General features: G+C 40.0%; 1 long non-coding RNA gene across 1 annotated transcript in view; it reads left to right on the forward strand.

The window, feature by feature from the left end:
- The window catches only part of LOC110477926 (uncharacterized), a 99382-nt gene that overhangs the window by 72122 nt on the left and 12618 nt on the right, over positions 1-14642 (forward strand). The window contains exon 5 of the long non-coding RNA XR_013339703.1: positions 4956-5158. This is a non-coding gene — a long non-coding RNA (uncharacterized LOC110477926). The remainder of the gene's footprint in view (positions 1-4955; positions 5159-14642) is intronic.

Genomic DNA, 14642 nt, shown 5'->3' on the forward strand with positions numbered 1-14642 from the left:
AATAAAAATTAAAACCTCATTCATTTTACCCTACTTTCTCCATTCATGTGTAGAATACATATGATGACTATGACAGTGTTAATGGTGAAGTTCATGGCTTCGCCTCAAAAGACACTTTATACCTAAGTGACATTCTGGTGGTCTTCATAACATAGGCTTGCACATAAACTTAATAGTAGATAAGATGGTTAAGTGTCTTTCCTGAGAAGAGGGAGCTGTGAGGTTGAACCCTTTTAGACCCTTTTGGACATCAAACTGGAACTCACTTCCTGGATAAGCATCCTAAGGAAAGGACTGTGCCTGAGGTGTGATAATGTTCTAGTTCGTCTTCCAGTTGGTAATAGATTCTTTTTTTGAGGTACATACAGCCAATGGGAGATAGCAAATTCCAAGCTCAGTATATGCATTAGTATTTATAGAATTTTTTGTGCCATATGCTGTAATTAGGACTGACCTTGATAATGGTGATTTATCTAGCCTTTTGATGGAAAAAACCCTTGCTGTTAAGTTAAATGAGTGCCTTTTTTATTATTATTATTTTTTAAGCAGGTCTGGACTACTGCACATGGCTGTAATGCTCTCCAAAATTGGAGTAAAGATAATGCATTTGACTTAGGTAATAAAACTGAATCCTGCAGGTGATCATTTGATTGCAATTCATAGAAGTTTATTATAGAAATGTAAGAAAGAATAACAGCATCACTTTAGAAGAAGATAAAAAACCCCTGACCCTAATCTTCTTTCTGCACTGAAATGAAACCAAAAGTTATTCCAAATTAATTTTATAGAAGGAGTCGTATCAGGTCTCTGCTCATGCTTGACATTTTACCAAGTTCTTTCCCTCCTGGTGCTTTTCTCACAGGATACAATAAAATTTAGCATTCATGAATTGCTCAGAGCCTTTTGTAAAATCCCAGCCCATGATATCAGCACCTTCTTTGCTTGTTTTGAAGATCTTGTTGCTGAACTCAGATCTTTCATCAGTCTCTAGCTGGGGTCTGCTACACATCTTCCAGGGCAGATAAGTTGCTGAGGATGCTTCAGCACCACAAGATAGAGTGAGCAATGGGATTTATGATGCTGGTGAAAAGGGGCATGCAGAGAAATGTGAAGACTGGTTTATGCCTCGTGGCTTCTTCATAAGATAGAGTCTTTTATGTTGGAAAAGAGTCTAAAGAACATTGAGCCGAAACATAAACACAACACTACCAAATCTATGCCTAACCATGTCCCTACACGAGCATACCACATTTATTAGTAGTCATTTACCTTGCTACCATAGGTGGCACAGAAAAACTAGCATTGCAGTACCAAGCTTGAGGGATGCTCACTGCAGCTGCAGCAGAATGCAGCAAGGCATGGTTTGCAACTTAGGCTGGAGGTGCTGAAGTAGATGTCACAGTTCCATGCTGTATCAACTTCACCCTTTAGGGTATACGAGCTCTCTGGTTTAAAGCTCTGTCTGCATGATCTCTGCCTTCAATGCTGTATACTCTATGGTTGTAGAGAAAGAGTGAGAGCAGGGATAACAGAAGGCTTTAGTTAAGCATTGAGCTAGGGAATAGATAGATAGAAGTCTTCAATTTTCCTGACTCTTGTTCAGTGGTAATGGTCAGCTTGTATGAAGGAAACTAGGAGCAAAACACTGGCTCTGCCAGGGGAAGAGGTTGGGTTGGCAATGGTTAGGTTAAACCACTAGTCTCAGGAAAACACTTAGGAGAAGACCACTCACCATGGCTGCATGGACTGGTCATTTTAAAAGTGGAGATCTTACCTGATAGGCTTTCCACAATTTTTCTGCCTAGAACCTGCATTTGGCTGCCAAAGGACAGCTGATGTACTGGTAGTGTTGCTCCCACAGTGCCACAGTTGTAACTCTTCTGTTGCATAACAGAACTTCTCATCAGCACCTCACGGATGCAGGGTCAGGATTTAATTAAAACATCATAAAGATGTCTTTGGGGATCTGGACACAATATTATTCTGAATGCAATGCAGTATTGCAGGAAAAATGTGACTCTTTTCTACTCGTGTGTACCCAGGGCACAATTCAGGTGACCAGTAAAGACTAGGCGTAGGATCAAGTAGATGATACAGAGTAAGCTTGGTTTCATCAAAATATATATAAGGTGGACTAATTTCCAGTATGCTTTTGTAAGCAGCATTTGCTTGAATTCTACTAGAAAATAAAAAGATACTGCCACAATAAGAGTGCTAAAGCCTGAGAAGGGGAAGGAGCAAAATCAGTCTACCTGATTGAAATCTTGTTTGAAACACCTTGAAAGGTCTCTGATGTCAGTTAAAGATTGTAAACAGAACTTACTTCTAAAAAATACTAGGAACATAGTTAGTGACTAATTTAATTAGTTTCATTTTGTTACAAAATACATGAGTATGAAATGGAGAAGGATAAACTGCTACCACAGTTACCACTATGCCTTCACCTAGAAAATTACAATGGCTGTGTTTACTTCTGTCTCTGGTCCATTCCTGTTAAGTCAGATAGGTGGTATCTCCTACACCCCTGGTTTTGAGCTTTATTCCTGAAGGACTTGATTCACCACCAGATAACTTACATTTCATGCTGCCATAATTCCACTGATTTTGGCTAAATACTGTGAAGTTATTTGGTGATGATAGAGGAGTAATTTTTAAAAAAAATCTTGTAAAAGTCTTATGGATCCTTTTTGATTTTAAATAATTCAATTTTGTGGTTCCGGATCTTAAGAATTAAAATGATCCAATCAATGGACTGACAACAATGCCTTTGTCACCTTTTTCTGGTCTGTGTGTGTGAGAGAGGGAGGGGAAGTGGTGGGGGGATGTCCCTGAGTTAACTCCTTCCAGCCTGTCTGGGTTCCAGCTGGTTCCAGCAGCAGTGCTAGTTCACTGCCCATAGGATCAGGCACTTTATTTATGGTTTTGAGCCAGAGCTGCAGACTGCCAAAGAAGAGAAGGACCTGATGCTGCCTGCCATTGCTGCAAATGTTGATAACTCTATTGATTTCATTGGCATCAGGCAGCTTCAGAGCCAGAAAGAATGCCTGACCTAACAGGATTGGTTCCTGTGTGAGAAAGAACAATTTTATTCTCCCAGCATCCCTGGATCATATACAAGGAGTTGGAAAAAGAAATGCTAAAGGAAAGAGAACATGATACATCAGGTCTTTGGGATTGGTGATGCATTTTGTATGACAGTTACTAATTTTTTAAAGGAAAAATTGGAGAACAGTGTTTCCTTTCTAAACTTTCTAAACTTTCTAAACATAAACTAAGGTTTATGGCAACATTCTTAAATATACATATTCAAATCAATATATATGTATCAAATATACATATTCAATTTAGGAAATTTGTAGCATAAGCCAATCAATCCTCACTAAATGATATTTTCTCTAGTAGCAAAAATAATATCTCTAGGGCTAATATTCCATTTATTAGGTTCTTAGGTGAAATAAGGGGTAAGAACTGTAAAGATGAAGTTGGCAGCCAAGGCTGAGGATAAAGACTCAAAAGAAACCAATCAATTCCCAAGGGAATGTGCAAATTCTTCTAATAGATCTGTGTCATCTTTACTGGAAGCTGTTTAAACATGACTAAGATTGTGAATGTTTGGCTGTACAACCGTGCCTCTGTTAGAAGCTAACAGTGGTTCCAGTGGGTCAAATGCCTGACGTAATTACCGCCTGGGCTCGGGGTGCTTGGGAGGGCTTTTCTCATCCTTCATACAACTTCTCCCATGCCATGGTGATGAATGGCTACTTCACATCCTCGGCACCACCAATTCTTTGCTCACACCAGCCAAGGGACTTTCTCTGCTCCATTGTTTGAAGGATTTAAAGTGAAGGCTTTTATCAGATGTCCACGAAATGCATTTCTGCTCCCTGTGCTTCTTCATAAACCATGACTGGTCTACTTGTCTTTCATCACATAAAACTCCATTTCCAGTTTATAGATTCCTTGAGTCTCAAGCAAGTGTGTGTTCTGAAGCATTAAATTTCAAACCTTAGCATGGGACTCATGAGGGTCATGTGTCATTGCTGTTATTGTCTTCCTTGGGCTCTTCACACTAATAACTGTAATGGTTTTTCCAACACTGTAAGATGTAAATTTGAGTATTCAATATTATAGTCACAGCTTGGATTTTGTTTTCTCCTATCTCACCTGTGGCTCATTTTCACAAGTTGTTATTTGTTGTATAAAAGATTCTGCCTCATTTTTTCCTGAATATATTTCTGTTCTTGTTAATAGCAATGTTAATTATGTCAACATAAAGAGAAGAACATTTTTTTCTTCATATTATACAGCTTGCTTAACTGCATTTGGCTTGCCTCTAATCAGAAGCTGGCTTTATGTGTTCCTTAAGGAATAATTAAAAAGTGGGGTTTTTCTGTTTGTTTGCTTAATTGGTTTAGTGGGGGGCTTTCAGCAAGCAGCAAGGAAAAGTTTTCTCCATCCCACAAGCTGGCTATGAACTCAACTGTACAGGCAATGCTTCTTTATCCAAATTTGTAATTAATTATATAGACGAGGCATTCATTTGTCTGTCTATCCATGCATCTATTTTTTGCCACAATTATTTATATTGCCCCGTTTGAAAAGGTTGCTATGAGCATGTAAATGACATGATATTGTCACTCTACTGAGAGGGTTTGTCAGTCAAATGTGGTAGGTAGTGCTGTGCAGAATGTGGATGCTTACCCTTCTTGCAGTGCCCATGAAAGTCCAATATAGTTCATGGTCCTGTTGATTGCAAATAGTTCTGTGGCAATCTATTGATAGCAATTTCCTCAGGATTTTTCATTTCTGTGTGTCTTCTTGAATTGGCAGCTGATTAATACGCCAGAGATTAAATAAGTCATACCTGCCTGGTTTTACCTCCCACCCTTCTGTCCCCCTCTCAGGATACATTCTTTCCAGTCTTTGCTTCTCTTGCTTTTCTCTGATTTTTGCAGGAATACAAAGGATGTGGAGAGAAAGAGACGGGTGACCACACTTTCTGAGATGAAGAAAAAGATCTGCATTTTTAAAATATAAGGATAGAATAGTTTCTTCTCTGCATATGTAAAGGGAATTTGGGATCTTATCCATCCCTTGTGGAACCATGTTTTATGACCCCTGAATCTTTCCCTGGGAAGGTTCTCTGACGATGAATATGGTTCTGTCACAGGAGTAAGTTTTGTTTCTAAGTTTTTTTTTTTTTTCAATTTGAATGTGACATGACATTTGAAGTGTAAATGATGCAATAGTTTCAGAGCTGATGATCATCAAAAGGTCTAACTGGCTTCATTTACAGTTTTGATACTCAAGGGACCGAACTAACTGAGAAAGTCACCTAAGTCCTGAAATGTGTAACTCAAGCAACACGTATTTGAAACCTCAGCTCTTGGTGTTTCCAGGTCATCAGCAAATGACATAGAATTAAAGAAACTCCAATACCTAGAGAATGAGACCAAGTTCTTTCTCTGGATGCTTCTAATGCATTTACCACTGCAAAACCCCACTCTCAGCAGTGAAACATAGAGTAAGGGTTTGCCTGATTTTCTTTAATGTTTAAACTTTTTACAACTTCCATGAAAAAAACACAAATAAATATAACAAATAAAAAATGTTGAATGTTGTTACCAATCAAAATATAAAATGCATTTATTGTACAATAAGGGAGTGATAAAACTAACAGAATAAAAATCAGACATAAAAGATTAAACAAAAGAGGGTCTGGTTTTGGCGAAAGGCAGGTTAATTTTTGTAGTTATGTGGAGGCAGAGCCTGGAGCTGTGTGGGTGTGGCCAAGACTTGAATATTATTCCTTACCATCGTAAGTCATTGCCAGGAGCTGAGGGAAAGGGACTATTTTGCTTTCAGGAAATAAAGGGCGTTCCTTTATGGTCAAGGGAAAGCATGGTCAAAGGGAAAAGGGTCTGTCCACCATTTTTTTCCATCATCCCAAGTTTAGTATGGCATTTTGTATGTAAATCACCCTCTCTTTGTACATTTTTGTGACTAGTATGTTGCTGTTAGTGTTAGTTTTCTTACCTCATTGCTCTTTCCAGAAAATTGCTCCCATCTCAGGCCAGGATTCCCTAATTTAGTACTACCCCTAAAAGAAAAACAAACTATGAGCCGCTCCCCTCCTGCCCTTCATTTACTTTTTGCACAGTGCCACAATTTTATTTTGAGCAGCAATGGACAGTGCTTTTTTACCCACATAGTCAAAGCTAGGCTACAGCCTGGTGGTCAGGGTGCTCCCCAGCCAATTGCAAAGTGAAAAGTCATCATCTTCCAGCCTCTCATCCATCACACAAATAGCATTTTGTACTGCTGGAGATGCTGTGTTTTCAGATGAATTTAGGGTTTCTAACCAGTGGAGACTGCTCCATGGAGTGACAGCGCCAACTGGTTAGGGGCTTTCCAGAATCAGAAGGACTGCATCACTCTGTCACCCTGGGGCAAGGGAGGAAGTCTGGTATTTGCTCTACTTCCAAGATGATGTGAAACTCTTGAGAGAGCAGAATTGACTTGACTTCTCCTTGTCTATTCATATAACATGGAACTAGACATTGTCTGTCAGTACTTGTATTGCAGATCTCTCAAGCAGAGCCATACCTTTGCATTCTACACAGATACTCTGAGTTTATGTGGATAAAAGCTCCCTGAGGGGAGACCATGGCCCAGATCCGATAAAATATTCAGTTTCTTACTTCCCACTTAAATCAATGATCAGCTATTAACCGCCAAGCATTTCAGGGGTACTCCTGGTGCCATGGAAAGATCAAGGAGGAGCATGACCTTAACTTGGTAGTGAGGTATTTGTACAAGGAATGAGTTATTTCCGGAGACCCAGACATATACAAGGTAGAAAAATAGACCAATAGAAAGAAAAGAGGCATAAACTTGATTCTGGAATTAATTAAGAAATTCTGAGCATCCAGAATATTGTCTGTGTGGACAATGATTAGAAGAAGAACGAGAAATCAAGAGAAATATTACTTCTGGTTTAGTTCAGTTATATAATTATTGCATTACCACAGAAAATCAATCTGAATTTGGATTATCAAAATAGTTTAAATTACATTAAAGCACCAACACAGCAGCACCAATGATGATAACAGTAAAAATCTCCATCTCAAATTGTTTTGAGTAACAACATAAAATACTGTAAAAATTGATGTGTCTGGGATTACCCGAGTATACTTGTAAGAAGCAGGAAAGAAGGTGATCTGAGGAATAGTATCAGATATTTGAAGTTTTTAAAAAATGAGAAGTTTCTAAAGAAAAAAGTGGAAGACTGAGGAGACAAGAGACATAAAAGCCAAGGGAGAATAGTATTTGAAGTATGTTGAAGTCACCTGAGAGAGCCAGAAGGGTGAAATATTTTACAATTATGAGATTACTAAGGTCCTTTTTTTTTTTTTTTTTTTTTTTTTTTTGTGGACTGCTATAGAGGTATTTGAAAGAGTCTAGCATGGAGGTGGAGAAAAGGACTTCTGATGCTTACTGCAAAAAGCATATTCAATAAAGCTGAAAGGGAAAAGGAGAGGGTAATCAGAAAGCAGGGAGTGGAAAAGCAGAGCCAAGATTATTTTTTCTTTTTTTTTTTTTTTCCCTAAGTCTTACTGTGAAAGAGGAGTAAGAAGAGACTAAGCTGCTGAGGAGTAAGCTGCAGAAAGGTCTTATAAGAGTTTGTGTCATGAAGTGAAGAATCTGTGGCAGGTAGATGAGCTGTAAGAGCACGGGAAGGCATCGGTGTTTGGCTGAGAGATGTGTTTGGCTAAGAGAAAGTAAAGTTGATGGTCCTTTCCATGGGCAAGAGGAGTTCTGAAGGAGCTACAAATGTGGTAAAAACATGAGGGAACAACACATGAAGCTGCAGATCAAGAAAGCTCATTGATACTGAGGTTGACATCCCAGATGAAAGACTGAGATGTAAAGAACCAGGAGGATCCAGAGTTAAAATCATAGGGCAAGGCGAGATATGAGATGGCAAGAAAGGTTGAGGTGAAAAGAAGTATCAGATAGAGTGTTGTGTAGAGGATAAAGAATGAGAAAGGGAAGGAGGAAAGACTTAGAGGAGACATCAAACTTTTCCACCACAGCCAAAAACAGGAAGGGGAGAGGGAGAAAAGGCTTCTGTGAGTGAAGGTAGCTGCAGACAAGAGACAGAGACTTAATCTTTGCCAGTAGGAGTTTTAATAGCTCCTGATGGAAAATTAGAAAAGCCTGCTTCCTCGGCTCCCAGAGGGAGAGAAAGGGAGGGAGACAGAATAAATTTAACAGTGTCTGTGAAGAATTTATATACAAGGGGATAGGAATCTGGCATAAGGAAAGAAGGTAGATTATAATCCTAAAGATTTTCTTTTCAAAACCTCATTAACCATATTCACAGCAAAGCTGAGAGAGATCGAAGCATAGAAGGAAGGTTTCAGGAGACACTACTTTAAAATATACCTGCCAGGATCCATCTCTCAGAAAATCATTTTAATTTCCCCTGATCTTGTCTGGATAGGGTTCAAAAGCCTTTTAAATCTTGTTTTGGCCTTCTGCCTTCATAATTATTTATTTCCTATGACTTTTATCCAACTCAAACTTCGGGGGCTATTTCACTGAGCTGTTTAAAATTTAGCTGAGATATTCCATCTTTCTTAGACCAATATCTTAAATGACTGGAACTCCATAATGGTATGAACCTTTCTGTGATAAGTGAAAGAAAACAGTGATGCTGGTTGTTTACTAAAAGCCTGGTGTCAGACAGGACAGTCTGACTTGTAGACAACCTTCAAACAGAGCTGGCAGCAAATGAGTCCTGTCCTGAAGACTTTTGATACAGTTCCACTTGTTTCATCTAAAACCAAGACTAAAAAGTAAAAATAAAAAATTTAAAAATTCATATAGTAGTAAAGTTCTGTGAAAATTTTTGTTGTAATTCAAATTTTCAAAACATTAACCTCTACTTAGTCACACATTTTCCTCCAAAACGGAATTAATATCTCTGGAGCCCTTGAGGCAGAGCAGTGCATCTGCTGCAGATGACACCTCACAGAGGAGAGGTTTTCCCAAGTGTCATGGTAGGGAATTGTTATGTGGAAATATCATCACTGTTGCAGCAGTTATGTGGAAAACCCAAAGCTGTTCAGACAGAGAAGGACCTTCTAAACAGAGCAGAATATTTTTCTGTAGGAGTTCTAAGTAAGACATGTCCGCCTGATTGATGATACTGAAATTCCATACAGGTGTAAGTCCTGCTGGTTTTTATTTTGGCTTAAATCGGTATAAAGGGACCTTTCTGTTGGCACTGCGTAAGTTTATTGAAGCCAGTGAGTTGGTTTATAATGAACTGTAATGTTCGTATTTACGTTATTCACAAAAGCCTGCACAGGCTCAGGAAGCAAAGGATGGCTAAGGGGGGATTTCATAATCAAGGGAGGTTCATCAGAGCCTGTCTTGCCATCAGGAATCATAAGTTTACCCTCCACAAGCAAAGGCACAACTTATGTGCAGGGCTGAGTGCCCCACTGGCAGCAGTTTAACCACAGACTGGCCTAAACCACCCACGAAATCCCAGCCTCATAAGCTTTCCTTGGTCTCTGGTTTTTACTACATGGACAAGATCTGAGACCTGAGGTCCTCTGCTAAATGGAAGCAGAACTAGATGAGGTGTTGGTGTCTTTTTAAGCAAAGGAAGGAGGAGGAAATACTGCCTCAGGGAAGTAAATGTTCCTCACTTTATCTCATAAGATTGGTTAGAAATATGCTTAGTGGATCATCATGACAGAAACTTGCACTGCAGGTGGTTCTGCAAGTGTTGGTAGTTTTGAAAAACTTAGGGTTTGTGTTTGCCCTCCTAAGCTGTGGCATAAAGGTTTGATTTGGTTTTATCCAGATGACAGCTAATGTGGTAAAAGTACCTCCCTGCTAAATCTTGTCTTGAGACAGGGAGACTGTATTTAGTAAGAGAAAGCCACAGAGCTTTCCTTTTTAAGCATAAAAAGCTGCGTCTTTTACCATACACAAGAATTATTATACAATAAAAACACAGTGTAGATAAGGTTCGTAAGTTTTACCAGATGAAAACTTACTGACGTGAGCCTCATAGTGGGTACAGGGCTGATCTTAGTGAATCTACCTTATGACAAAACTACAGCACATTGGCTGTGCTATGCTTTTACCTCTGTCTGCAGAGGAATGTTGCCTGGGTGGGAGTGGGTAACAGAGAGGACCTATAAAAAGACAGTTTAGGTGAAGCCAGAAGTCTCTCCTCACCTGTTCCATGAGAAATCAAACTCTCTTGGTCTCTGCTGTTATTATTGCAGCAGGATTGGGAATTTGTGCCAATTATGCATCAACAAAATAATCTCTGTGCAACAGGGCTGCAGCTCAGGGAGAGGGAAGGAAAGCCTGCACGAGGGGATTGCTGCTAACACACACTTGCGTGTACAGCACAAACCTCTGCATTCTTAGACACATTAAAAGCAAAAAGCCCTGGCACACTGAGAACTTAGTGTAGGCTAAGCTGTAATGTTCGAACTCTGCGCAACGCTGTTATCCTATAATTTTGCCTCAGGACAGGCTTAGCCAAGCCTGCATACATTTATCCCTGTGAATAGCAAGTACTTCATGGAAAGCAGGAAGAAAACCAGGTGGGTTTGCTGGCCAGGGGACGTGGTTTCATTTACAAGGAACGAGTGCAATATCGAGTGCCTCAGTCCCTATTCCCTTGTTACTCACAAGTCTGGTTTTTGCAAAGGCACTTTCCAGGGCTTGTTGCTGGAATCTTGCATGTTGCTGACAACAGGGAGATCTGGGATGGTGGGCCACATTGGTTTGAAGTATGTCAGCTTAGCTGCTGTTCACCCGCTACCATGGGTAAATGCACTTAAGAGCCTTCTCCCTCTTTCACTTCTTCACTATTTTTCCCCCTTTTGGTTGTAGACAGAGGAGCCTTTGAAAGCTTTTGATAAACTTATGTAATTGGGTATGTTTTCCAAAGCACGTCTCTGTTCTTTCCGAGGGCTTAGCTAAGAACATTATTCCAATTCTTCTCTAGGCCTTCAAAAGTGCCGATCTTTTCAAACATGTGCAGTGTGAAGGATTACAAATTTGTTTTTCAAAGGACCCCAAATCCCTGCTGCTTTCATCAGTTCCCCTCCTTGTGCTCCCAGTTTTCTCCCCTCACCCCAGTCTCATAGCCCCAGCTCTGAGCTGCAGGATGCTGACACTCCCTCTTTTTCTGTCCCTCCACCTCTCACTTCTTGCTTCTGCTTTTCAGCTCCCCCCACTGCCCATACTCCCCAATATATTTTTTTTTAATATGAAACAAAAGTGCTGAGAAGCATTGCCATGGCAGCAGTGCTGCAGCGGGCCCTCCCCTCCATGTGTATGCGAGGTCTAAACTTTTAATATAATGGCCTGAAAAGAACAGGAAGGGGACAGCTTGAGGCAGAGAAAAAGAGTGAGGGAGAGTGCAAAAGCAATGAAAAGTGGGACAAAACCATTGGAAATGCATTCAGGCTGACATCACCACCCTTTCCCACAGTGGTCATTCACTTAGGAGGCTCCAGTGTCCATTCACTGGCTTAAAGCTAGCTTTCTAGAGCCCTGGGAGACCATCTTTCCCAGCCTGAATGCCTTTTTTGTTGTGAAACAGTGAACTGTTTCTGAAACCCTGCATAAAGGGCTGAGTAATTCACTGCAGTTGCCAGGAAGTCTGAGCCACTTGTGAGCTAACAATAGTTAACTTTATCTGCCGGCCCAAGCCCCCCTTCCAGCTGTAGGTCCTGAATTCTAATAAGGGCTTTACTCATGCCTCTGAGGTTATGGTAATATTTTATACATCTTTTTTCATTAGGACACAGTCATAGCTACTGTTGAGGCACCGGAGGCAAGTGCTGTCAAATGATGTGGGATTGGGGGGGAAAGGAGGGAAAAGAAGGAAAATAGCTTTTTATATCAGGCAGGCAGTTTGGTCATTTTGTACTAGAAATATAAACTTCATTTAGGCAAAACCAGGGATCATAATTTTTAAAAATTCACTTTACAAACCCCAGAGTCAAGCAAGACATTATGATTGTTTTCTATCTGTGAAACAACCTCAGCTTTCCATAATTTGTGGTTGCTGGTTTTATTTTTTCCTCTCTTTCTTCTCTGTCCCTGCACTGCAGGCATGATGGTGAAAAGTGAGTGAATCATGAAGGAAATAGATGAATTTGTTTGGGTTTCCCTTTTAATCCAGATTTGGATGTTGATGTGCAGAAAAATTCTTCACAGTGACAGCACAGCTGTGTATAAGCAGTGACACAAAACAGTGATTCACGCAGTGGTTCTTTGAGAGATGTGGATCATCAGTTTTTTTCTTTACCTTCTGAACCAGTTGCTTTCTTGATAACTGAAAAAATCAAGTGTAAGAGGAGTTCTAAATTGTCCCTTTGGCCTTCAGAAAAGGAAAAGAAAAATTGCTCATTCCTCACTTTTAAGCAAATGATCACTCAGAGTAGAATTTATTTCAGAGCATCACTGTGACCATTCCTGTCCAAAGTAAAAGACAGCACAGCTTGAACAATGCTTCCGTGTCTTTAGTGTCTGTGCCTTACTTGCTATGCCTTGAGAAATAGCATTAGAAACACCTGGATGGAAATAAAAGCACATATTTCAAGGTCCCACACAACACTTTATTAGTTTTATAAAAGGTGTTTGAAAGATGTGTACAGGTTTTGTAAAACTAAACCACAGAAATGTTCCTGATGTATTCTCCTATCACAGCACTACTTTTTCTTCATCTGTACTCATGACACCAAATTATGCCAGTGGGAGCTGCATGTGTGGTGGATGAGGTCACTGCAGGGTCACTGCATAGTAAATAAGTTGCTTGGCTTTTTGGTTAAGTTCAAGTATTGAATTGCTTTCATATCTTCTCTCCGAGTGACCTTTACCAGGGAGGAATACCATGCTCTGATGGAGTGACAGATTTGAACTGGCCCTTTTACTGTCTACCAGCAATGACTTCTGAGCTTCTCTGTGGATTTATCTTGCTGAGAAAGAAAAGCTGCTATTGGTGGGTGGAGGCTCATGACCCATATGTTGTGTGCACATACATAGGTACACATACATCCACCTCTCCCCAAAAACTCTCCTTTTCCCTAATCCAGATGAATTGTGAGAACAGTCAGATATCAGAATTGACAGAGCCCACAGGTAGCAGGCAGAGGGGAGAGAGTGGGGATGCAGGAGAGGCATTTTACAGAGACTTTTATTAATAGTGAACTAAAGTCATCAAAGCTATCCCCATGGTCCTGACTGAAAGCTCTAATCTACTGCTAGTGTGGCTTTCTCTCAGCATGGGCTGCTTCTACTCTTGAGATGAAACATGTGACCTGAAGCTGACTGTGTTGCATTTTGACAAGCCATTTAAATAAAATTAATCTATTTGCTAATCCTTTACAGGGAGGGAGTATAAATTAGAGGGACTAAAAGCATATGATGAAGAGAAAAGGAACCTAGCTTTCTAATGTACAGTGACCTTCAGGATTCAACATAAACCTTTACCATTCACAAATGAACATTTCATCTCATTCTGGAGATATGGCTGGAAGCAGTAAAAAAATCTGTCCACTTTTTTTACATGTCCAAATGCAGACCAAGCACTTTTGAAAGTCACAACCTGTGATCTGGACTTAAAATATGTCCCTTAATATATTAATTTGTCGAATGTGTCTGTATGATGCAATCACTCTCTAATCATCTCCTCCCTTTCAGAGCAATGTAAATACTCCAAGCAGCTATATGCCTCAACTAGAGGCAATATGGTTTAATTCTCTCACTTCACAGGATATCTACCCACCAAAAAATATTGAAGAAACACCATCAAATTTGGGTGTCATAGAGTACCAGGAAAAAGTCAAAATAAACCCTGAAAAATATACAGTAGCTCTCCTGTATTTCAAACTGATAGAAATTACTTCTTCTAGAGAAAGATAGTGACTGAGAATTTTTTTAAAATTTCTTGATAACCAGGTCAAACACTTTACACCCTGTGTCATGAAACCTCAAAACCTCATCTGTGGAGTTACCTGGGATGGAATGTCTCTGGACTTTTATGTTTTACTTGTGCTTTCAAGTTCCATAAATCAGTCTCGTTTAATTCAGTGCCCTACCCAGCCCCTTTTGCCTCCTAACACTTTGACAACTGCTTTTGGTGACTTGTTTTTTTCTTATTGCTAAGTCTGGTTTCTCTTTCCTTTTGCTCTGACAGACCTTCCTCTTACTCTCAAAGTTTTAATTATTTATCAGGATTCTTTATCCTCTTCTGGCACCTGGACTGTGTCTCACTTGTTCTTGCTCACTCCCACTTCAAAGACTTCTTTGTTTCCAAGCCTCTCCTGCTGCACCTGGCTTTTTGTTGTATTAGACAGTTCTGACTCAGAAAGCCTCAGCATCCTGTGAAGGACCATCTTATCTCCCGGTAACGATGTTCTACAGCCCTAGAACTGTACAGAGTTACCTTGGAATCCAAAACTCTGGGGAGAACAAACAGTCACTCAGAGCTCTGTTCTTATGACAGTCTGTCCTGGGAGCAGAGAGGTTGCAGGTTTGCCTTTCCATGAGACTCCTGTGTGACAAGATCCAATATTTCTCCACCCATCTGTGGC

This window comes from Lonchura striata, chromosome 3 (genome assembly GCF_046129695.1).
Source record: "Lonchura striata isolate bLonStr1 chromosome 3, bLonStr1.mat, whole genome shotgun sequence".
Lineage (NCBI taxonomy): Eukaryota > Metazoa > Chordata > Aves > Passeriformes > Estrildidae > Lonchura > Lonchura striata.